This window comes from Amblyomma mixtum, chromosome 3 (genome assembly GCF_055824585.1).
Source record: "Amblyomma mixtum isolate Tamu chromosome 3, ASM5582458v1, whole genome shotgun sequence".
NCBI lineage: Eukaryota > Metazoa > Arthropoda > Arachnida > Ixodida > Ixodidae > Amblyomma > Amblyomma mixtum.
The window spans coordinates 289,892,494-289,915,937 of record NC_143014.1 but is presented as its reverse complement, the minus strand read 5'-3'; the positions used below and the strand labels follow the sequence as shown (position 1 = coordinate 289,915,937).

The following is a 23,444-nucleotide window of genomic DNA, read 5'->3' as shown; positions in this document are numbered from 1 at the left end:
TTTAACTCCATGGAGGATGTTGTCCATCATACGCTCAAAAGTGGCAGGCGCGTGGCACAGACCGAAGGGCATCACATTAAATTCATACAGCCCATCAGGCGTGATGAAAGCTGTTTTCGGGCGATCGACGTCGGCCATCGGCACCCGCCAGTACCCAGAGCGCAAATCCAACGAAGAAAAGTGCTCCACTCTCTGCAGGCAATCCAGCGCGTCATCTATACGAGGCAGGGGGTAGACGTCCTTCCGAGTAATTTTGTTCAGCCGGCGGTAGTCTACGCAGAATCTAATGGAGCCGTCCTTTTTCCTGACAAGCACGACCGGAGAAGCCCACGGGCTGTGAGAGGGCTGGATCACGCCGCAATGTAGCATGTCATTCACCTGGTCATCAATGATGCGGCGCTCGGCGGAGGAGACGCGGTAGGGGCGTTGTCGCAAGGGTCCATGGGTGCCAGTGTCGATATGGTGGCGAACCGCTGTTGCACAACCCAAAGGTGCTTGAGGAGAGTCGAAGGATGCGCGGAAGCGCTGCAGCAAAGCGATGAGCTGGGCGCGTTGGTGAGGTGGTAGAGCGGCATCGACAGAATGGGAAAACATATCCGGGGAGGACGGGCCGGCGACGTCGGCGGTAGGAGTGAGGGCGTTGATGTCACGGCCGTCAGGGTCATCAAGGACAGGAGAAGCGTCGTCGAGATCGATGACATCAACCGTGCCAAGCGATTCTCCCCGAAGTAAAGTGGTGGAGAATGGCAACGGGTTCGCGACGTACAGGGCGCCACAACCACCAGAAAGTGTGAGCACGGCATGAGGGAGCATGACAGATTTGCGGTGCGCACAAAGAGGAGAGGTTGAATAAAGGACAGTAGCGTCAGAGAGGGCAGCACAAGTCAGCGGCACGAAAACAGAAGAGAAAGCTGGCACGCCGACGTCGTCAGCGGCGAGAATAGGCGCGGCGGTAACAGCGGAGGAGTCCGCAAGAGCATCACACAGCGGCGACAAATCAATTTCAGCACGTGCACAGTCAATGATGGCATGATGCGCGGACAGAAAGTCCCACCCGAGGATGATGTCATGAGAGGAGCGGGTGAGAACGAAGAACTCAATGGTGTAGGAGAGGCCTTGGATGACGAGGCGGGCAGTGCACGCTGCCAGAGGGCGAATGGGGTCAGCACTGGCGGTGCGAAGCGAAAGGTCAGAAAGCGGCGTCATCACTTTTTTTAGTTTGCGGCACAAGTTGCGACTAATGATGGACACGGCAGCACCAGTGTCAATAAGCGCGTCAACAGTAACACCTTCAACGATCACTTCAATAACATTCATGGGAGCGGTGATAGGGCTTGAGACGGTCGTTGGCGGCGCAGTTCTTGCCTCCGGAACTGCGGCGCCTAGTTTTCCGTTTGGAGGGGTGGTGACCGGTGGCGCATAGGAGAGAGCGAACGGCGTCGAGGAGACGGCGACCGATGGCTTCGGGTGTAGGAGTCGGAGCGAGACGGAGAGGGATTCTGAGGAGGTAGAAGAGAAGTGACAGGGACGGAAGGCAACGGAACGTCGTTCGTTGGTGGGCGCCCGTAGTCGTAAGGACGGGATCCGCGCGTGCGGCACCAGCGGGCCACATGACCAGCGAGACCGCAGGCATAGCAAATCGGGCGGTTATCTGGGGTGCGCCACGGATTCACAGGGCGGGGACCGGTGCGAGGCAGATGATGGTGAGTCAGTGGCAGTGCAGGGGCGACCTGCTGCTGAGGGTATACGTTGACAGGTGGCACATAAGCAGGCATAGCCGGCTGAGGTCGTGGCCGGGCGACGGCCTCATCATATGTCAGCGGTGCAGTGACCAGAGGGGGTGGATTAGCAGGCGGCAGGACCTCAGCTACCAGCTCCTGGATGACACGCTGAATAGAAGGCGACAGCAATGGCGTTGGCGATAATTGACGAGCCACCTCCTCCCGCACAAACTGCTTGATGTGCTGAAGAAGTGTCGGCTGATCGTGGGCAGGACTGCCTGCTGCTAAGCTCGAAATGGTGTCGTCCGAGCAAGTGGTACGGCGGGTGACATGTCGCTGTTTACGGAGTTCGTCGTAGCTCTGACATAGACACCACGTCGGAGATGGTTTGGGGATCTTTAGACAACAACATATGAAACGCATCGTCCTCAATCCCTTTCAGAATGTGTCGGATTTTGTCAGCCTCGCTCATAGATGGATTGAACAGCTTACACAAATAAACGACGTCCTCAATATAACTCGTGAAGTTCTCGCCGTTCTGCTGGGCACGACTGCGCAACCGTTGTTCAGCACGAAGGTTTCGGACAGCGGGGCGGCCGAAGACGTCAGTCAGGCTGGTTTTTAGAGCCGCCCAGGTAGTAAAATTCGCTTCGTGGTTGCGGAACCACAAATTGGCGACATCAGTCAAGTAGAAGATGACATTCGTGAGCTTAACGACGTCATCCCATTTGTTGTAAGCACTCACGCGTTCACAGGAGGCCAACCAATCTTCTACATTGGTGTCATCAGTGCCGCTGAAGATTGCAGGGTCGCGCTGACGGACGGCACCGGAACAGATGACAGCGGTGGGGACAGGTTGGGCCAAAGTTTCGGATGTCGTGGTAGAGCCTGGTAGCCTGGGCATCGTGGCGTAGCTCCAGGAGAAGAGCAAGCAGCACCTCCACCAAGTGTAATGTGGGGCCTCGCACAGGTAGTGTGGACGGCCACAGTCCTTGTCCCAGCAGTGCTTCTCAGCAGGCCGGCGTTCGCAAGCGCGCACCCGAGCTTCGTCAGCTTCGTCTTCTGTCGTCTTCCTCTCCTTCATCGGCGCTAGCCGCTGGGGCAGCAAACCCCAACTCTCTTTCTTACACTCCCTTATTGCAAATCTGCTCCACCTTAAACATTTCCCCTAAACATTTGACCAACTCTGTTCCCACTTCGAGTTATTGATCAATTCGCTCTCGCCCTACCATAAGCTTGCCGCCTCGGTTAGTGCTGGTGGAGTGACGGGTTCGAACGCCGAACCAGGATGTAGTTTTCTTTAACTGCGAAGTTTCTGTGAAAGCTGTATATTTTTGCTCTGTAGCCGTGTGGATGCGCATGGGTGGATGCCAATGAGTAATTAGACCCTTATTACAGTTTTTGCATGTTTCACATGACCTTAACACGATCTGAATTTACAGTGGATGATTTAGCTGTTGAAGCTGAAATAAAAATGACATCAGAAACAATTTGATTAATCATTCACACATCATTGTCAGGGTAAGCTGCATCAATTAACAAACTGTGAATTTGCAGCTTAACCTGTTCTTTTCTGCGACCATCCACCTTGCTGAGAAGGCCTTTTAAGCTCAAAAGGAAGTGCTCGTCATCGTCTACTGATATGGTAGCCGTCGTCAAGTCACTTAGCCTCTGCCGGTTTTCTTTTAGAGCAGGCATCATCAATTCATCCATGTCCATCCTCTTTCTTTTAGCACGCTTGGTAAGGGTCTTGCCTGGCGCACACATTTCGCTTGTGGCAGGCTGCCCACTTAGGGCAGGCTGAAAGTCTGGCTCATTAAACTCCATCGGTGCCGATGCAGAACCCCCTTCCACCTCATCAGGCAGTGCAGGCTCCTCCTCAGTGCTGTCTATATAAAATGAGCGGCATATGCCCTCAACATAAGCAGCTGAGTCGGTGGCTGCGTCAAGTGACTGTGAATGCTGAACTGCAGCCTCGTCTCTTCTTGCCAGGCTGTGTATGGTATGAGAAAAAATATATTAGACGCTTAAATGCACACATAAACTCAAGCATAATTAACAACATGAAGAGAATAGCACATGCAAGGTTTGTGTCACACGGGGCTGTTTATAAACTCCCTGTCAACACGTGACAAGTCAGTGGTGCCCCATTGTATGGGCTGGTTTTGGCTTCTAAATAATTTTCTGCTCTTGGTGGCCTTTTGTCACAGTAGAATGGAGCAGAAATGCTAGCCATGTGCTCTGGAATGAAGTAGGTTGCGGAGAAAAAATAAATCTTAACCAGCACTACACATAAATGGGGCACTGGTTTTTATTACTTGAATGGAAATGAAATGTAGACTACAGGGGAGTACAATATTACAAACATGCAGTAACAGAGATGAAGGGGCCTATTTGTCCAAATATTTTACCAATTCCCTAAAAAAGACACCTGTGTTGTGGTAGTTTATTTTATGTGCAGCGTACTGGCAGTTGTGCCCCATTGGTTGTTCCCACTTTAGGAAGTGAAGAAGTGAACTGATTCATATATATCAAACATACTACTAAAACAGATTGCGTGCAAAGTACCAATGCCAAAATTCAGAGTACAAAGGATGTCGCACTGTTGGCTGCAGGTTTTCTTTTTTTTTAACCAGGGGGTCAGTTAGTGTACGCAAAAAGGTAGGTACATGAGCCTGGTTTTATTTCTTTGTTCATCAAAATATGGCAGCTGCAGCCAAAAATATCAAACCATGCTTAGCAGCAAAACGCAATAGCCACTCAGTAGCAAAGAAGGTAACAATAGGCCTTCATCTTCGACGTTGTATTGCGTCAGCCAGGAACATGAGATTTGGCATCAACGTCCAACTTTTTCCCACGTCCGCTGCGCCACTGCCACACTTTGCATACCCTTTCCGGAGGCGAAGAAACTTCTGCCTCAGGAAGGCCCACCGATGTTGTAGCACTGGCACTGCAGTAAACATAGGAAAAGAACATATTTACTTTTTACAAACAAAACACTGCACATATTTTTCTGAAATATGCGTTCGTCTGAAGAAACCTCACTGCTGCCGAATTATGCTGATCTCATTTCTTCAGCCCAACATCAGGTTTATGAAAATTTGTGAACACTGCCGTAGAAGTCAGCTACATTCGTTCTTTTCAGCCTACCAGCTGGAGTTCGGCAGGGTAGCATCAAAAACAAAGAGGGTCACTTCATCACTGATTAAAGACAAAGCGATAGCAAGACACTCGTGCCATAGAGACCCATATTGTGACCCACTCCCATAGACACCCTTGGACATGTTGGTTACAGTTCGACTCCCAAGCGAAGGCTAGCGCAAGTTGCGACTAGCAGTTCTGTGCTACAACTCACGCAGATTTCAAAGCAATTAGTCACGCACGTGTGCGCTAATTCCGGGGCCCACAATCTTTGCCCTAGAAATCGCCGCTTCACCGAGTGTGACAGCGAAACACCGGAAAAACGCTTCGACAGGCCCCTTGTCCTATTGCATAAAAGCACCGTTGTAGACACGTCGCTTGATGCTACGCAGGCTTTTTACGGGCTGCAAGAACGCACAAGAACGAAACGGGCAGCGCACCGCCGTCAATATTGTCAACGCTCATCCAGCGCCATAATCGCACTTTTCTAGACGAGGGAAAGCATTTGACTGCCGCAAGCCGCCGCGGTGGCTTAGTGGCTATGGTGCTCGGCTGCTGGCCCGAAAGACGCGGGTTCGATCCCGGTCGCGGCGGCTGAATTTCTTTGGAGGAGAAATTCGAGGCCCGTGTACTGTGCGATGTCAGTGCACGTTAAAGAACCCCAGGTGGTCGAAATTTCCGGAGCCCTACACTACGGCGTCTCTCATAGCCTTAGTCGCTTTGGGACGTTAAACCCCATAAACCAAACCAAAGCATTTGACTGCCGCAAGTTTGTCCGCAGCTAGAAAGAAACGAAAAGCACTTACCGCTTTGATTCAGCGCACTAGAGATTTCGAGCCAGGCGTCGTTTTGTAGCTGTTTGTCACGGTACGTTTTCAGTCGCTGGTCGTAGAGAACAGGCCTCTGCCGAACTTCTTCAATGAGCAATTCATCGGATAACATAAAAGGGCGTTCGGCATTGATCATGATGACAAACCACGACACAACACAAGCGAGCTGAGACAACGTGCTGTCGGAGCAGCGCTGGTCGGAGCTACGAAAGGAAGGAGCATCGATTTGCGCGCAAAATTTCGGCAGGCCGGAAGCCTCGTGACCGGAAAATGAAAACCGAAACTGGCGTACGCATTGGCCGAGCAGTAACAGTTGCATCTGTGCTCGTCGTAAAAGTTGCGGGTCCAACAACATTTACGTCCACGCTAACAGCAGAATTTGCGTACTTTACGCTCAATGCAACACTCGTCTGAACAGACTCATTGCGCTTTTTCCGTTTACGCTTACGATCCGTAACAACGATCCGTGCGTAGCGCACGTAGTCTGAACGCGGCTTAAGTCAGGTGTGATGATTTTTAACGATACAACTGACCAGGTGCTTAGAATACAGGGTCATGAAATACCCAGAGTGAGCGAATATAACAAAATTAGGCAGTGGCTTAGCTCTGGTTAAGCCTGGATGTACTATCAGCAACGAATGAAACGCGAACAAGAAAACTGAGGTGGCAACACAAAAACACTAACATACCAGCTCCTAGAGAGCAAATACGAGAGAGGTCAATTAATACTTCTGAAGATGAGTCTTCGTGCCTTATGAGTTAAAATAATGCTAGTTAGTAATGAGCTTTCCCTGGCTGAGACGTTTTTATTTTGCTGTCCATGGTTCAGCTGTCTTGTTCGCGTTTCGTTTCTTGCTGATAGTACAAGCGAAAAGCTTCAGTTATGCTTGGTTTGACGTCATGGCTGTCACAATTCGCGCACAATGCACTGGAAGCACCACGAGAACGGTGGAGGCGTTCGGCCTTCCACACACTTCCTGTACGGAGGCGGAGGAGGAGACGGAAATCGGCGCGGTTAAAACTGCCCGCGGGAATTCGGAGAGGAGGGTTGCCGGCTGCGACGCGGGCAACACGCGGCTGTAACGAAAGGTCGAACGGTGGACAAGGAGGCGAAGCACGCAGTTGTAGCGGCAGCGAGGAGGCGGCGCACATGCGCAGTAGCGCGCGGCTGCGCCGAAAGGTCAGGCGACGGAGTCGGCAGCGGCGACGGCTGCGGCGAGGAGTGACCACCTGCGCGGCGAGTGACATCAGTCGGTTTCGCGCATGCGCATAACTCACCCGTTCGGCTCACGCGCAGTTCGGCTCTGACCCGCGTGTGAAGCTTTTCGCTTCAATATCTCTGGATATCGGTAAACGAAGGGCAGACATGCACGGAAAAGCACGAACTGTCTCTTCAGGCTAAAGGGCGAAGAGATGCCGGGATAATGAAACATGGAATTATGGGGGTACAACAAATATGAAGTACTGAGAGGTATTTGGAAAGGAATAATTCTGCTGGGGCGTAGTTTTGGGAAAGCGGTTCTGTGCCTCGTTCGAAGCACGGGAAGCTCAGAGCAAAATACTATATTAAGAAGACTGGAGGAAATTGGCGATAACAGGTGGGCATTTAAGGTATTTTAATACTAATACAGAAAGAACGTTGATTCACAATAGCGGAAAAGATCTAGGAGACTAACCAATAAGTATGCCGGACACGAGGACGGAGAAATGAAGAGCATCATACAACAGGTTAAAAACGCGGAAAGTAAAAATTGGATTAATTCATTTTGATGGGAAAGAGCATAGTGTAGAACTATATCAATACTGGAAAAGCCAGATCGCAAAGGAATCGTTCTATAATAAATCAAGAGGTAGTGCCCTACTCTTTGAAGCTAGGTCAGGGTCTCTTTGAACACGCACCTACAAAAATAAATTTACCGAAGAAGATGACACACGTGCTGTGAGTAGTAAATCTGTAGAAACAATTGAACACCTCATAATCAAATGTGATGGTATCCATCCGGATATTGATGCAGGCGCAGTCACTCTTCCTGAAGCCCTAGGGTATAGAGATATAACAATGGTCATGTAAATAAATTTGGGGTGGAAGTTAGCAAACAGCCATAGGAGGATTAGCGACTACAAAGCAGAGTGGTGACATAAGGTTAGAAGCGTAGGAAAACGTATTGAAAGAAAATGCGAGCTTCAGTAAGAATTTACAGCACAGTTAAACAACAAAATTCGCAGTGTCTTATCTCAGCTAGGCCAGGATATACGTATTCAAAGAAATTTCATCTACTGACATTTCGGTGGCGACACGCCGTCGTTTTCGTTCAGAAGCTTGGCGGAGTCTCTTCGCGAGACGTTCCTCTCGGTCTTCGGGCGTCTCAGCCGCCCGCTTAAGCTTTCTCGTCTCGTTTTCACGCTGTCAGGAGGCCTTGTACCATGCGACGATTTCTGGATCAGAAAACTCAATTTCACACAGCCTGCAGTGCTGCCGTATATCGCGGCCAGTCAATCTTCTACAGTGAGTAACTTCATGTTTAAGCGCATCAGCTTAGACAAATGTGCTCAGCACGTCCAAGTTCACCAACATCCAGGCCCAGTCACTCCTGAGCATCAGCGGGAGCTACAGCAAATCTATTCGCCTAGAACACCTACACCCTAGTCTTCAGACCGACAGCCGAAGAGCTCTCGACCACAATCTAGCCCTTCGGCCTCTTCACGTCCCCAGCCACGACCACGCATTGCGGACATGCCTTCGCATGCACGAACACGAAGCTAAGTATGCTGCAATGTCTGCAAAGTATGGTGCAGCAGCGTAGTGCAGTGGCCAAGACCTGTCACTTGCTGTTTGCTATAAGTGCAAAAAGTTAGGTCACCCAGCAGCCGAGTGCTCGTCTCAAGGCGACCACTCATCACCAATCGTGCCATTCGCTGCAAGCCCACATGCAGCAGCAAGTCAGCCAACAGCCCTGCACATTTCCCCCGTTCCATTTGAAGGCTCGAAGCAACACTGTCCATTCATCGTCGCCTCTATCGCTGGAATAGGTGAATGGGCCTTATTCCCGAACTCTGGATGTAAGATCACATTAATTTCCAAAGCTCTCCTTTCAAATGCCATGATGATCGCTTTTACAGAGCCTCCCTTAGCAGTTGTTAGAGGCATTACTGTGCTTCCATTAAGGCAGCCCTTGTAAAAAGAACCGTCGGCCCTATTTCAGGAGTTGTGGAAGCTGCTGTCCTTAAGAACAACGCCCTCTTCTCATATTAGGTGAAGACTGGTTTTCATCCGCAGAAGCTCGCCTCACCTTTAAACATCCAAACCATGTTCAGTTCCAACATGCAGCCACTAGCGTCACGATTATCGCCAGTCATAAGCTTTCCGATGCATGGCCAAGGCTGTGATTCCTGCACGTTCAAGGCTTTTTTTATCCACAGAATGTACTGTCAATGCCTGTCTTCAGAAAAAGCGTTTACCTTCGGAGGAGCAGACTCCCTGGCAAACATTACTGGATCATACAGTAGGGACATGCACTCCACCTGGCAGCACCCAGGCCTTCTGCCAGCTCTCTTTGGACGAGCAGTCAGTAATAAAAGACACTGTGGCTGAAAAGAATACGATTTTCGCTCGCCGTGATGATGACCTTGGACATTATTCAGGCATGGAGCACCACATTGACCTCCTGCCCGATACTGTGCCCTACAGTCAATCCCCATACAGATATGCTCCTGACGACCGAGCTTTTCTGGAAGCTGAAATCAAGAGGCTGTTGCAGCCGGGCATTATCTTTTTTTCATCTGGCCCCTGGGCTTTTCCATTTTTCGTTGTGTCCGGTGGCTCTCGAGAAGCGAGCAATCCTAACCCCAAAAATGTAGCGCAGCGAACTTCTTTTTTTTTTCACAGATGTGTGAGCAGCTGTAGCTAAACCAACATTTCAAACTACCATGTCAGAGCAAAAAGTTGGTGCAAAAAAATTGGCAGTGGTTTAGCTCTGCCTCTGGTTAAACCTGGAAGATTGCGAAAGCAGCGAGGAGAGAGAGAGAGGCGATGGAGAGCGCGCGGCGGCGGCCCCGGCAAGCTATGCGCCGCTACTTCGCATGCGCAACTGGCGAGCGCGGCGGCGGCACCTCTGAGCTGCCCGTTTAGCGACGGCGCGCCATCAGTGCGCCGTGTGACGTCAGTGCTGCTCGCGCAAGCGCTGTATGGCCTTTCATCAGCTGCGCGAAATGGCTCGCCGACTCGCGTGGTGTAGCTTTCGCAACAAAACTAATTCTGCCGAATTCACTGGTATGCAATACAGTTTCTGATTTCTCCGTCTGGCCTTGCACGCGTCGCAAAATGTATTTCGATGGAGTACGTCTTGGATATCATCGCGTGATGGTGACTGCAGTCTGAAGAGCAGGAAGACAGCGAAAATGGCTTCTAAACAAAAGTCTATTCGCGGATGACTTGCTCCCGCAAAGAACTGAATGAGTGGGCGGTGGCGTAGCAATAAGCGCGCTCGGCGGTCGTCGAACCGAATGCCCGCCGCTCTCGGCCGTGCTCAGTTTAAAGCTGATAGCGAATTTTCGACATAAAGCGCGCAAAGCAATTCTGGAACAACGAAGACTAGGTTTCGCGTGGATGCGATCAATCAAGATAAACCTGGTCGCGTCTTGCATTAAAAACAAAGCAATAAAGCGGTCCGGCAGTTTTCTACAAAGTTTCGCGCAATTACTCCCCTCTCAAAGAAGCATTGACCCGATGCTTTAAAACATTAGGCGACTACAAAAAAATAAAGTGGACTGTGCAAAAATAAACAGCGAGCGTGACAACAGCGTCCTTTAGTGCGCATAATGTCGCTTTAGACGGACGACATGGTCGTACGCGGCTCCGTTAGGATGCAGTCATTGCGCCCGGGCCGACTTCATATTGCAGTTCACCTAGCCGACGAAGAACCTTGTTCGGGCCGAAATAGCGGCGCCAGGAAAATTTTTCAAACTTTTGGTCTCTCGGACGAAGAATCGAAAGCTACGAGACTCTCTGCAAAAAGTTTTCTTTCGCTTCATGGAAACAAAGAACATTGTGTACGAAGGCGCCTGTTTTCACCGCATGCAACAGGAACCCAGGGATTCAGTCGACCAGTTCGTAACCGCTCTACAGGCACTCGCTGACCGCTGCTATTTCGGCATCCTCCGGACTCGTCTTGTACGGGACAGGTTCGTCGTCGGACTTGCAGAAGCCGCGTTGTCAGAGTCGCTCCAGATGGATTCCAGCCTCATCTTGGACACAGCGCTTGCAAAGGCTCGCTCAAGGAAACTATTCAGTGACAATAGCGAGAACTACGCTCCACCGAGGTGACGTCCGAAGTCCGGGCTGTAGTTCGGCAGACAACGCCGAATGTCTCGACTTACCACAAGAGCGATGTTTGCCAACCTGAGGGATACCCGGTGCAGAAGCCATGAGAACTTGCAGCGATGCCGGTTTTGTGGAGGCTCGTACGGGTGTCGGACCGGATTTTTTTCGGTTTCAGTTCGGGTTCGGGTTCACGCCTTTCGGGTTCAGTTCCGGGTTCGGCTCCGGAGCGACATTCCGTTCCGGTTCGAACCGCGTCGAACCGGTTCAAACGGGTTCATACAATAAAATTTAAATTCTTAACGTAGATTGTTTTTATTCGACTTTATTTTACTGTTTACTTTTATCTGTGATATCAGTATATAAAATAAAAACGGCAAAATTTGCTCAATGGGAGATGTTTTGACTTTATCCACTTTAATTTACTGTCCGCGGAAAAAGATATAAATTTACGCAAGATTCACGAAATCAAATGGACTTAAAATTAGTGTACAGTCTTTGTCAAATGTAACCAGGCTGCATGGTTTGCTTCTCATTCGCATAGTATACCCCTCGCGTCTTCCCTAAAGATCAAAAACTTCTCTGAAGGTGAGGGCAGGGGTTCTCCTTACTATACAGAGACTTAGAGCTTCAGGGCTGGCATAATAGCTTTAATATACGACTGAGAAACAAGCCATGCAGCCTGGTTACTTTTGACAAAGACAGTACATAGGCTGTGTATGCGCTAGAATCAGTCTTATGAGGCACATAAGGACAAAAACTGATATATTTTGCACCTACTAGACCCTTCAGATTTAGCAGTTGCGGAGACCTCGTCGCGCGATTAATAGGTGTCTCCTGAAGCTCGTGCCATTCGGGAATTTCTACTGCGCTGAGTGCGTACGCGGAGGCCGTCAGGACTGCAGCATGCGCCCACTATGAGAGGAATCTGTCTGTATCAGCAGATATATACGCACAGCCAAGACATTTTCCGTCTCCCCAAAACCGACTTTCCAGTCACCCTCCCCGGCACACCTCCAACATACATCTCAAGAGCTTACCAAAAATATTTTATTTGCATTGCCTGTTCTACATCGCCTTTGTAACTCGCATTATACAGTGTATCACCTAGCGCAATTTTTAAAACTAGGCTTTCTGACTTAGAAGCGCGCTTTTTTCGGCATAGCATTGTCAGCGGTGCAGTACATTAAAATACAGCTAAGATGGGCTAACTAGCAGGCTGTTTAACTAATACTGAATAAACTATTTAACTATTACTCTTTATCATTAACTATTGAGAGGCATGTAGCCCACCGTAAGTAATATCCATATCATTTTTAGCATATTGAAAACGCGGTTACTCTGGGTGCTGTGGCCCCACAAATTTTGTCTACAATGCGCCAAAATACATGCGCTTTCGAGAAGCTTACAGACAAAGCAACAACTCCAGTGGAAGTAACTCGTCAAAATAGCCAAAATTTGTTGGGACACAGCGCCTAGGGTAACCGCGTTTTTGGAATTCTAAAAACTTGTATGGATATTACGGTAGGCTACATGTCTCAATAATTCAGGAGCGTAACCATTATAGTTAAGATGTTAACTGCTCAACATTAGTTAACCAACCTGCTACTTAGGACGTCTTAGCTGTATTCCAATACACTACACTGCTGGCAATGCTATGCCTAAACAAGCGGTCTTCTAACTCGGAAAGCCTATTTTTAAAAATTGTGTAAAATCTTAGGTCAAACACCATGTATATTTCGACCGCCTATAGATCAGTTTCTTCAAAATCATGGCTTCCCGCTAGTATCCAGTGTAAAATTAAGATTTCGGCCGATGCTGATGTCGTCGTCATCTCATCTCTTGTTTTGATAAAAAGAATACGATAAAAAAAGCAGGCTTGGATTGGTTGGGAGCTCTTCGTGTCGGTACGGACGCAAATTTGCGACGTCGTTGCGACGTCGCGTTGTGACACTGTTGCAAGTGCTTCAATGTGCGAGGAAGAACGTAAATTTGTTGCATATTTTTGTGACTTTTCTGGGGCGCTTTCAAAGAGAGCCTATGCGTGCGCAGAATTTCTTGCTGCCTCGATAGTCTGGTGAATCTTTCGTGCACTTTTTGTTCACCATGCACCTTGTTTCAGGATTTTTATTTTACAAAACCGAAAATCAGTGCCTCGTGGCAGCTGTGCTTATAAGGTGGCTAAATGCTCATCTGTCTCTTCTGTACATAGTCGTTAGAGAATTTTCTGCTAATACATCTGATTTCCTCAATCTTCGCTTTTCCTTACAATACCTGTACGACATCTCCAGAAGGCAGCTGACAAATGTTCTGATCGGGCATTACTTCCTCTACCCATATACCTGCAGCCTTACCTATAGCCTTTCTTGGAGCCGGTGGATTATTAAGTTCAGTGTATGAAGATTCAATAGGCCGCGAAAACCTCTCTTATGACTCCAAACGTGGACCGTAAACGTTAGGATGTGCAATCGAGCCAAGGGGGAGTGTGTGCCGTGATCAGTGAATTGCTACATGTGAGAGCAACGAGAAACTATTGAACAACACAAATGTTTGTGTTGTGTTGTGATGCTATGTCCGTTTGGGACACAGCCTATTTCAGCAGCCTCTTAAAGAGGACATGGCGGTCACGCCTTTCACTATAAGAGTTCGGCCTGTGATCAAAGACCCAGGAATTCCGTGTGAACTTTTCTTGTTTAGCGCGTGGGAAAGCCGCATGATTGACCAACACGCACAATCACCGCCTTCGGCGAGGTCACTGTTCAGAGACCAGTGCATTTTAGCTCAGAACGTATATTCTGCGCGTTGAACCTCCTGACAGGTTGCGCTTTCTTGATGTTTGAGCTTTTCGGAATTTTTATGTGCGGGTGGAGTAAGGCAGTGATGGTGGAGTGAAGTCGTATGAGGAGATCGCTGAATTGGACCCAGTCATGTAAGGCAACACGATGTTAGGGAGGTTCCTGATATTCCATCCGACAACAACAAAAATAATTTCCGAAGATGACCCTATAGCCTAAGGCATAAGTAAACGAAGCTTATTTGTTGCGCCCGCCGCCACTTGCTCGAATCCCACTCGGGGTTAGAGTATGGTAGTTGTTTTCTTTACTGCGGTAGCAGTTTAGCCTCCTTTCTAAAACATTCAGACATTACTGTGGGTGTGTGTGTGTGTGTGTGCGTGTGTGTGTGTGTGCGCGCGCGCGTACGTGCGTGCGTGCGTGCGTGGGTGCGTGTGTCTCTGCGTGCGTGCGTGCGTGTGTGTGTACGTGTGTGTAATTGCTAATAATGCGAAGTTTCAGCGCCACTCTTGGCACGCCACCTGGCATGTGGCGTAACACGGTACTAGCCACTATCCGGGATCTTCCCGCGGCAGCCACCTTCCAGGTGACGTTTAATTCGCTCTGGTAACTGGACAACCAATAACGCCGACAACGACGCGGAGCGCAGGGACGGGCGCATAAGAGCTAGAGATAGAGGGAGAGTGAGAAGTACTTTGTTGGGCTCGACGCGCCGTCTGCAGCGACGACAGTGGCGCCAGCGGGACTGGGCTACGTGAATAACGGCTGGTTTCAGCACGCTGAGTGTGTGTGTGTATTTGTGTACGCGTTTGCTTCCGGTGTCCCGTTCTGGGAATTGTTTTGGTCGCGCACACGTGCGCCCGCCGGTGGCTCCTTACCCTCTCCTTCGAGGTCGAGAAACGGCCGTCGCCCCCTCCTTCACGGCCGAGAGACACTGCGGGCTAACCTTTGCGGCAGCCTTTGTCGGCGGCTGCGGCGGGGGGGAAGCGTGGCGGCGCAACCAGGGGACGGAGGCCACTAAATCGTCTGTCGGCGGAAACGCGTCTGTTTGGATTCTCAAGTTCGCTCAAAACCGACAGCGGACCGACAACGAAAGGGAGTCCATCACGGTGCGAACGGCTCCGACTTGACAGCGAGAATGTGTATATCACCTTAGTTGCCGCCAAAGGACTCCTAATTCCACGGAACGATGTGTGAACAAAATACACAAATCGACCACCTGTGCGTGGGAGGACCGGCGAGAGTGTGAATGTCCCGCCTTTTTGTCACGGTGGCGAGAGGGTGATGTTCCGCCCTTTTGTGGGCGGGTTTCGTCAAGAAATGTGATTGGCGATGTTCGAACAACCAAGTTTCCCCCAGATAGGTACCTGGGGAATTGAAAATGTATAAAACGTGGCTTCAGTGTGCTTCTAAGGGAGAGACTCCTGATAACCTGCTTTGTAAATAAAATCGTCTATCTTGTCTGGCAGTAACCGGCTGCATCTTATTCGGCACGTTGCTGGAGAGAAGAACTTCGGAGACCATCCCGAGGTACGAACAACAGTGCACCTAACATATCTTACTTTAACGGAAAAGCAGAGAATTTAGCCTGCGTCTAACGATTGGTGGCATGCTACTCTGAGTGAAAAAAAAAATGCCCCATCTGCAGCCGATCTACCTGAGATGGATAGCTGTGAATGCTACGCGTATTCCATCGCCAAAGCGCTCTACGAAAAAACGCCGACAAGCATAAGCCTCTTGTCTCAGACACAAACAACCCAAAGTGAGGGTTCTCGCACAGCTTCCGCCATCACTGTTCGATCATGTTCCTACGTGAAACTCTCAATAAAAGAGGTACGTCCGCCGCTATGGACGAGGCTGGTGCTAGTGAACACTCTCACGGTTCGGTTACACTGCACATAAGTACCCCCCAAAACAGAAGATTGGACAGCCGTCGCCTTGATCAGTTTATTGCAGGCCACAAGATACAAGACCCAGAGGCTCTTCCGAAAATGGAAGCTTTGTTATACATGCGCGAATTTTAATGTGATCACGTAACCCCAAGCGTGAGTGCCGTATTTTTAGCATGTGTGTTGTGTTACTCGCGTGGATTGGTTTGTAAATGACATGCTGAAGTCGGCAATATGTAAACAAAAAAAGTCGCCGTAGCTCAGTTGGTAGAGCACCGGACGCGAAATTCAGGGGTCGTGGGTTCGGTCGCACCGGCGGCGTGTGGTTTTTTCTTCTTTCTATTCAATTATATTTATAGATAATTACCTATTAAGCTCCTGTTGATTGACATCACAAAACATTTACGAAGTACATCCCCTAAGCTCCTTGGTTTCGGTGACTGCTGGCTTCCGTCACGTGCGGCAGCGACAGGCAGATAGCTACAAGCCGCCGGTCAGAGAATTCAAGATCCAGCAGTGCGAGAACTGCGTGACGAAGCTGCCCGCTAGGGAGTGGCATTTATTTTTTTATATAGGCAGAACAATTTCACCACATCGACACAACACAAAATATCTTTATCGCAGTTACATTTCATTGGCTATATTTTTTCAATGCGAAAGCCTTTTTAGACTCATGGTTCGCCGGCGTGTGCGTCCGCAGTTGTCCCACCCTGTAGCTGTCGATGACGTCATCAACATGGCGTAGTATGTCGCAACATGAAATTAATTGTCATACCTTAGCTGTCAATTAATCAAAAAGTTGTGACGTATCCAACATGCCATAGTATGTCTTACCACAAAGATAATTAAAAATTAATCAAAATAATTAATAAGAGAAATAATAAAAACTGATGACTTCATCCAGATTGCGTAGTATTTCGTAACACGAAGGTAATTGAAATTAATAAGTAAACATTTTGTGAAATATAATAAAAACAATTAACTCAAAAACTGATGACGTCATCAAATGGCGTAGTATGTCATGAGCGGATGTGTACTATGCATGTGCGTGACGTCACCTATGACGTCATCACCACAGTGTATATATGGGCCGCCGACCGCCGCTCTGATTCCACCCTGGCAGCTACCGGTGCATGTGCGTGACGTCGCCTATGACGTGATCACCACAAGTAACAGGGGCAGCAACAGAGGCGGAAATGGCCTTCGCCTCATGGCACTTTAGTAAGAGCAAAGTGCCCCGAGAATTTTTTTCTAAGTATCGTATCGCTGCCACATGTCCGCCTTCCCTTGCTAATTTCCGCCGCGTGCAACAAAGAATGCTCGGATTCTTAAAAAACAAACACCAATTTATGCTCCTATGAATCGTAATAGTATTAATATGTGGGGTTTAACGTGTCAAAGCCACGTGGAGTCTATCAGGAACGCTGTAGTGAAGGGCTCCAGGTTAACGTAGACCAGCTCTGGTTCCTGAAGGTGCACTCCCATCGCACAGCACACGCGCGTTTTTGGATTTCGCCTCCATCGAAATGCGGTCTGGCCACCGCGGTATCGAACCCTCGACCTTGGTATAAGCAGCCGAGCCCCGCAGCCACTCAGCCAACGTGAGGGGTTTATTCAGTGTCTGCTGTCTGTCTGGGACAACAAATGGCTCCCAAAGTAAATGCTGCACAACGTGGTTGGGTCATTGCGCCTGTTTCACATATTTATGCACTCTAAAAAAAAAAGGTGTAAAAATGGTGTATCTTCACGAGTTTTGCTATTTAAAGTCGCATGCAGTAACGGGCGGTGAGGGCGCGCGCATCGAGGCACCCTAAAAAGCACGTGGCCCACGTACCGCCTAGGTCTCGTGACCTTGTGTCGTCATCGCAACCTGCATACCGGATTGTGAGCAAACCGCCCATAGTGGCAGGGGACATTCAAACTAAAGATTGGTCGCGAGAGGTTCTCGGTGGGTGTATCTGAAACAGCCACCTGCTGAAGCATTGGCGCATCGCTTAACCGCTGCTCCACTGCGCCAGGAGTGGTATGAGGACTCCTGGCGATCAATCACTGTAGAGTAGAGAATGACCAATTCCGCATATACGGGTATTAGCCCATTAGCCCTCCAGCTTTTAAGCTGTCATGTTGGACACTTCTGAAATTCACGAACCGTCGTGTGCCCGCCGTATCACCTGCGATGCAGACGACAGAAATGGCAACAGTTTTCAGTTTTAATATTAGCCTGTCATATCCCCACAGCATTGCACAAACGGCATTTTACAAAGAATTTGCGAAAGTAAAGTGATAGTGTCAGCTGCGAGACCTAGATGCAGAAGGCGTGGTGAAAGATCACTCGCCAGGAAAACTAATCCCAACGGAAAAACATTACAAGGTGTAAACGGTCCTGCTGCTGGATTGGTACTGGATGATTGATTTTGAATATTGCTATTGTTTTTTCTGTATGTTTGAGTACGTGGGCACTGTTTTGTACTTCTTAGACAAAGGCCAGGAAATGTGGACAAGTGCTTCTTGTTTGTGCGCAAATGCACTTTGTACAGTGACGAACTGCTACAGTTTGCAGAGCTGGTTCCTCATTCTAGCATGGCTGCTTCCAACCATCCAGGAGAAAGATTGCGCTATTGTTTCAAGATTAGCGCGCAGCAGGAAAAAAAAAACGTTTTTACATGCTGTGCTTATACGACTGCTGATACGAGCATGTTTCCTGGTCAAGTGTCGTTGGCGCTTGCGTCGGCGTCCTCGTAACACTGCACGAGTCTAAGGGGCAAGCATGCATTGGTGTCACACCTGACGTCGTTGCAACTGACGTCATTGCAAGGGTGAGTCGTCCGAGCACAGTGGCGTCGCAAGCGACAGCATAGTGACCTCACACGTACTTTACCAGAGATGAATACAAATAATAATGATTAAACAACGTTATCGCCATCACCAGCAAGTGCTGTCGCTGAATCGCGTCTTAGACTGTGGTAATCGTCCCGTGTTTTTTTTTTCTCTCTCTCGATTCTGATGGTCAACTGCTATTAATGTGGTCCCATCAACGTGGCGTCTTCTGTCTTTGCGCCTCTCGAAGAGGGAAACAGAATCCATGACCTTACGAGTGCACGCGACTGAAGGCAGGTATTTTTCCCTTTTATGGCCAAGAATGCATCTGATATCGAAATCTGCTGAAATAGTCGGCAAATCAAGGTTGCCCAGCGAAAAAAGCGGGCCATTTTTCAAAATCTTAATTTGCATAAAAGTGGTCAGATCACATTCGTGTGATTGCAGCAGCCACATTTAAAAGTGCCTAAAGGATAGATTCAGGACCGCCATAATGTAGCAGCTATGATTCCCTGATTCATCGGGGGACATATTCTGCAGAGCGGCTAAGTATTGCAGCATAGCAGCTCTTCTTTTCTTTAACACGATGTGGATTTATAGCGCCTGTCCGCAGCACTTTTGTGGTCGGCGCCCGTAGTCCGGCGAAGCGTTGACAGAGGTGCCCAGAAAAGAACCGGGTACGCGGGCGGCGAGTCGAGGCGCTAAGCTTCGGTTGAGAGCCGCCGGGTACTACATATTTCAGCGAAGCCCGCCACTAATATTTGAAAATAGGTGTCTGAAGGTGTGAAGATGGCCTCTGTGGCATAGTAATACCAAGCACGGCGGACATCAGAAAACAAGTAAGACATCTCAACCTTAGCGGTTAACTTATTGCAGGTAATTAACTTTTTTAATTATTACAGTTAGGCAGCTGGTTACAAATAGATACTTGCAGAGGGCCGGAATACACAGCCATAACAGCTTTTAGAATTTCGGAAACGCGAATACTGTCGGCGCTATGGCTCAACAAATTTTTCTTATCTCGTACCAAAAGACGCGCGCTTCAGAAAAGTGCGCCTCTTTGGCGAGCGCAAAACAACAGTGCCAGCGCACGAGACACGTGACCTCCTTTCTCGCGTGTGGGCTTGAGCAACACGCAGTGGCAAACAACGCAGCCCGGGCTGGAAATTGTGAATTTGAAAGTTGGCAAGTTGCGGGTTGATATCTTTTACCTGCTAGCTACTCTGGTTAAATAAAAACAGTTCTTAGTACGCACTGTAGCGGGTTTCTTCTCCTTGTCTCGCATTTATGCAAAATTTTCCTTTTTCTCAAGCCTATGGAAGAAATAGTGAAAACCTGTTGCCTATGAGCGCATTTTACACACTGTGGGCGGTAAGTGAACCGGAAATAGACCATCAAAGAAGAGAAGAATAGTGGTGGGAACAAGCTTCAAGCGTATTGTTCCCTGTAAGTACGTCTTTGGTCGCGATGATGCACTAAGAAGCTTTGTCGGCAGTGAGGCCGCAGTCGCCGTAATAAACTAAATGATGTGGTCGAGTTACTAGTCTCTGTGTGAAATACGAGACCCCTTTGCCTAAGTGCGCCGTCCGAGCTAGCAGGGGTCTGTGCCAGATGAACTAGTGGATGACATTGTTCAGCTGTGAGCTAAAAAAAAAGCGCCAGATTTGTGTTAGACTTCGTCTGGCGACGTCGGCACTATGAAAAGTGTGCATCTTGAAACGAGTGCTCCCATAGGCTACTCTGTAAAATTAAACCACACGTTCCGAGAGAGACCCAAACACAGTCGTTCTCCCTTTTTTCTTTTATTGCTCAGCACGAAAACATCGAACCATGGCGCATAATGGAGGCAGCCAAGCAAAGCCTCTGTATATGAAAGAACGAATTCTCCACTATTGTGTGCAGGTTGACAGCCCGAAAAGGTAGTGGGGAAGACGTCGAGTAAGCGCTTCATATTCCCTGCCGCCTCCCCCTCCCCCCACCCCGCCTTCCCCAAAACGTTAATGCATCGAAACCGCGCACGCAGGACCCCCCCCCCCCCCCCCCCCCCCAACAACGCCGCACGCAAACTGTGCCTAATACCCAGCGTGAGCGCGCGCGTATGGTTAAGATGTCGTTTTATTTTTTCTTCCCCGCATCGCAATGAGCCGCTTATATCCGCGATGGCTTCGGGGCGTTTGTGCCGCGGCCGCCGGCGTCCATATTAGCGAAATTTAAGAGGTCCGTGGCGGGCACACCGCATGCACACCCGTCGGCTGCTCATATCTGGCTCCGCACGCGAGGTTGCGTCACACCGCCGCCACCGTCGCACGTGAGTGGCGCTGGGGCTCCCACGTTTTGTCACGCCTACACGCTCCGCGGGATTGGACGCGCCCTTACGTTGTCGGGCGTGGCGGCGTCCCTTGCGGCGAATACAAAAGGCTTGCGAAGCTTCTCAGAACGCTGGAAACGAAAATGGACGAGGGATTCGAAGCCCAGTCGCGACGCGCGGCGCTGGAATGTTGTCACATGAGCCAACACTTTTCGTCACGCGAGGCATAAAATGGACTGCGAGGCCTACTATACAATTCCTAGGAATCTGCGTTTTAGGATAATTTCTAAAAAGTATCGCTGAACATTTTTGTTTCGACTGCATAGTCATACAAAGAACTTCAATTTCGCAGGGAATTCGGGCTGAATTTACAAATTGTTTTCCAACTTCCGCATGCATTTAGTTGCGAACGCCTCAGTGCGTGACATGCTGCCGAAAACTATCCAAAAGCCAAAAGAACGCCGCTAATAATATTGCATGCGGCTTACGAGAGGTCCACATCAATTTATGCCCGGTCTCTTTTATGCCCATCCGAGGGTACGTACTATGGACGTATGTCCCCCAGGAATAATTTGTTAATGGAACTTTTTTCAGCAGAGATATGCGCATGCACAGGCTTCCCAGATGCGAAGGGAAGGGAATAATAGGCGCCGAAGAATTTGTTGAATTTGGCATCTCTCGGCAATACTACCTTGTTCTGAGTCAGAACGGCTACCGCATTTGGGAACGAAATATTGCAAGCGAAATTCAATACACTGGCCGGTAATTCAGGCACAACACGCCAATAATTAACTCGAATTGACATATATTCAGTATAGTCTTATATTTATGCTAACGTAATAGTGTATTTCCATCGAAAATATAGAGGGGCAAGTGGGTTAAAGCTGCGTGAAGAACGGCAGCGTGACAAAAGCCCATAGCCGTCTCCACGGCGACAACAAGAAAGAGCAGAGAAAAAGCGGATTTATTTTTCTGCTGCCCAACGTGCATGTACAAAAATTTAAATCATTTGCAACATCTGAAATAGCTGAAACAAAACTGAAAGTGGCAGTAAAACAATAATAAATGATCACATTTGTTTGAAAGAAATGTACACATGTTATCAACCGAGAAAGGCAATTAGAAAATTTTCAGGCACGTAGTTAGCAGAGCTGACGCATTTCAGGTGCAATTATTTTGACTAGGTCAATAATGGGCTTGCAGTAGCAGCAGTAGGGCAGCAGTGGTGTGGGATTTGTTGTAGTGCACCCTGTCCGGGGTTGGTTGAAGGTAGGGCCACCAATCGTTTAGTCCCTGCGCAGATAGAAAAGTGTTTAACACGCGTTCAAAGAAATCCCACGCTAACTGTGCACAACCTAAGACGTTGAATACAGTGAGTTCGAACACTGCAACATCCAGGGTATAGGCTCAGTTTTGCTTCCATTTGCGCACAATAGAGAGCACGAAATTTTCAGTATGGTACGATGTCTAAAGCGGATCGCAAGTAATAGAGAAGACAATCCCTTGTTGTAGCTGAACAGCACAGAGCTGCAAAAAGATTGTGCACAGTTAATACGACTTTGTGGGAAAGAGCGGCCGCAACAGTATGAAGTAGCACTCTTCACGGCTACTTACCCAGTGCCTGCTGTAGACATGCACCGTTTGTAGGCACAATTCCCTACCTGTGCAGTGTCAGTAAACGGATAGTGTCTGTTGAGATTCCCTCTTCGTCTCGTAGAGGGAAATTGGGTTGATGATAATGATTGCTGAAGGATGCTTGACGTCTTGCAGATTCGAATTGCTCAATCACATTGCAAGAGAACACTTCTGGAGAGGTTAACTTTTTATAACAATTGAAAGCACAAAGGAAGATACAAAGCAAGGAGAAAACATATTTACACTTGACTGACTCGACGTGACGAAACCAGCCCTCGGTCCTGCCGAAACAGCTGGTTTTAAACCCTATGTCCCCGCCCTCGGTGGGGAGAATAACCAATCAGGTACTGTACAAACATCCACCCAATAACTTATTGTGGAAAGGAAAACGTCACCAATCAGCAATTTGGAAAGGATAATACAACCAATGAATGATTGGGGAAAGAAGGTAACCCATCGTGACAAACACTGTACACACATGTACACTTTCCACCATCACGATTTTGGAGAGTTATGCTTTCCTGCTGCGAGCTTCGCGAATACTCTCACTTTCCCAACGTCGGGTTGACCCAAGTTCAAGGAAAGTCACTTCAATCCATCTGTTCCGCATCGTCGCTCCCCATGCCTGCAGCTAGCGTGGCAATATCCTGTTGACCACGCTTCAAGCTGTCAACGCACGCCGCTGCAGACATGGGACCAAAGCCACGCACTGTGACGCGGGTCCGCCTCGCCGTAAACACGTGCACACAGGATGCGACCTAATGACTCCGTCCATGAGGGGAGTTTTACCTTTTACGTAGCGCCCCCCGTATCCCGCTGGGTTGAGCTCACCCCCTTCTGTGCGGTTGTGCGGAGGGCCCAAGAGAAAGAACGTAATGGGCATTCCACTAACGCGACTGGATGCGGCAAACAAAATACAGCACCGCGAAATTCACTGTGTCGAAGACGTGCGCTTCACTAGTAAAGCGTGAAGGGAACTGAAAGCTATTACACT

General features: G+C 48.9%; 1 pseudogene; it reads right to left on the bottom strand.

The window, feature by feature from the left end:
* Window positions 1-3,224: 3,224 nt before the first annotated feature.
* Window positions 3,225-5,828, bottom strand: LOC149355130 (uncharacterized; annotated as a pseudogene).
* Between the last annotated feature and the right edge of the window lie 17,616 nt (window positions 5,829-23,444).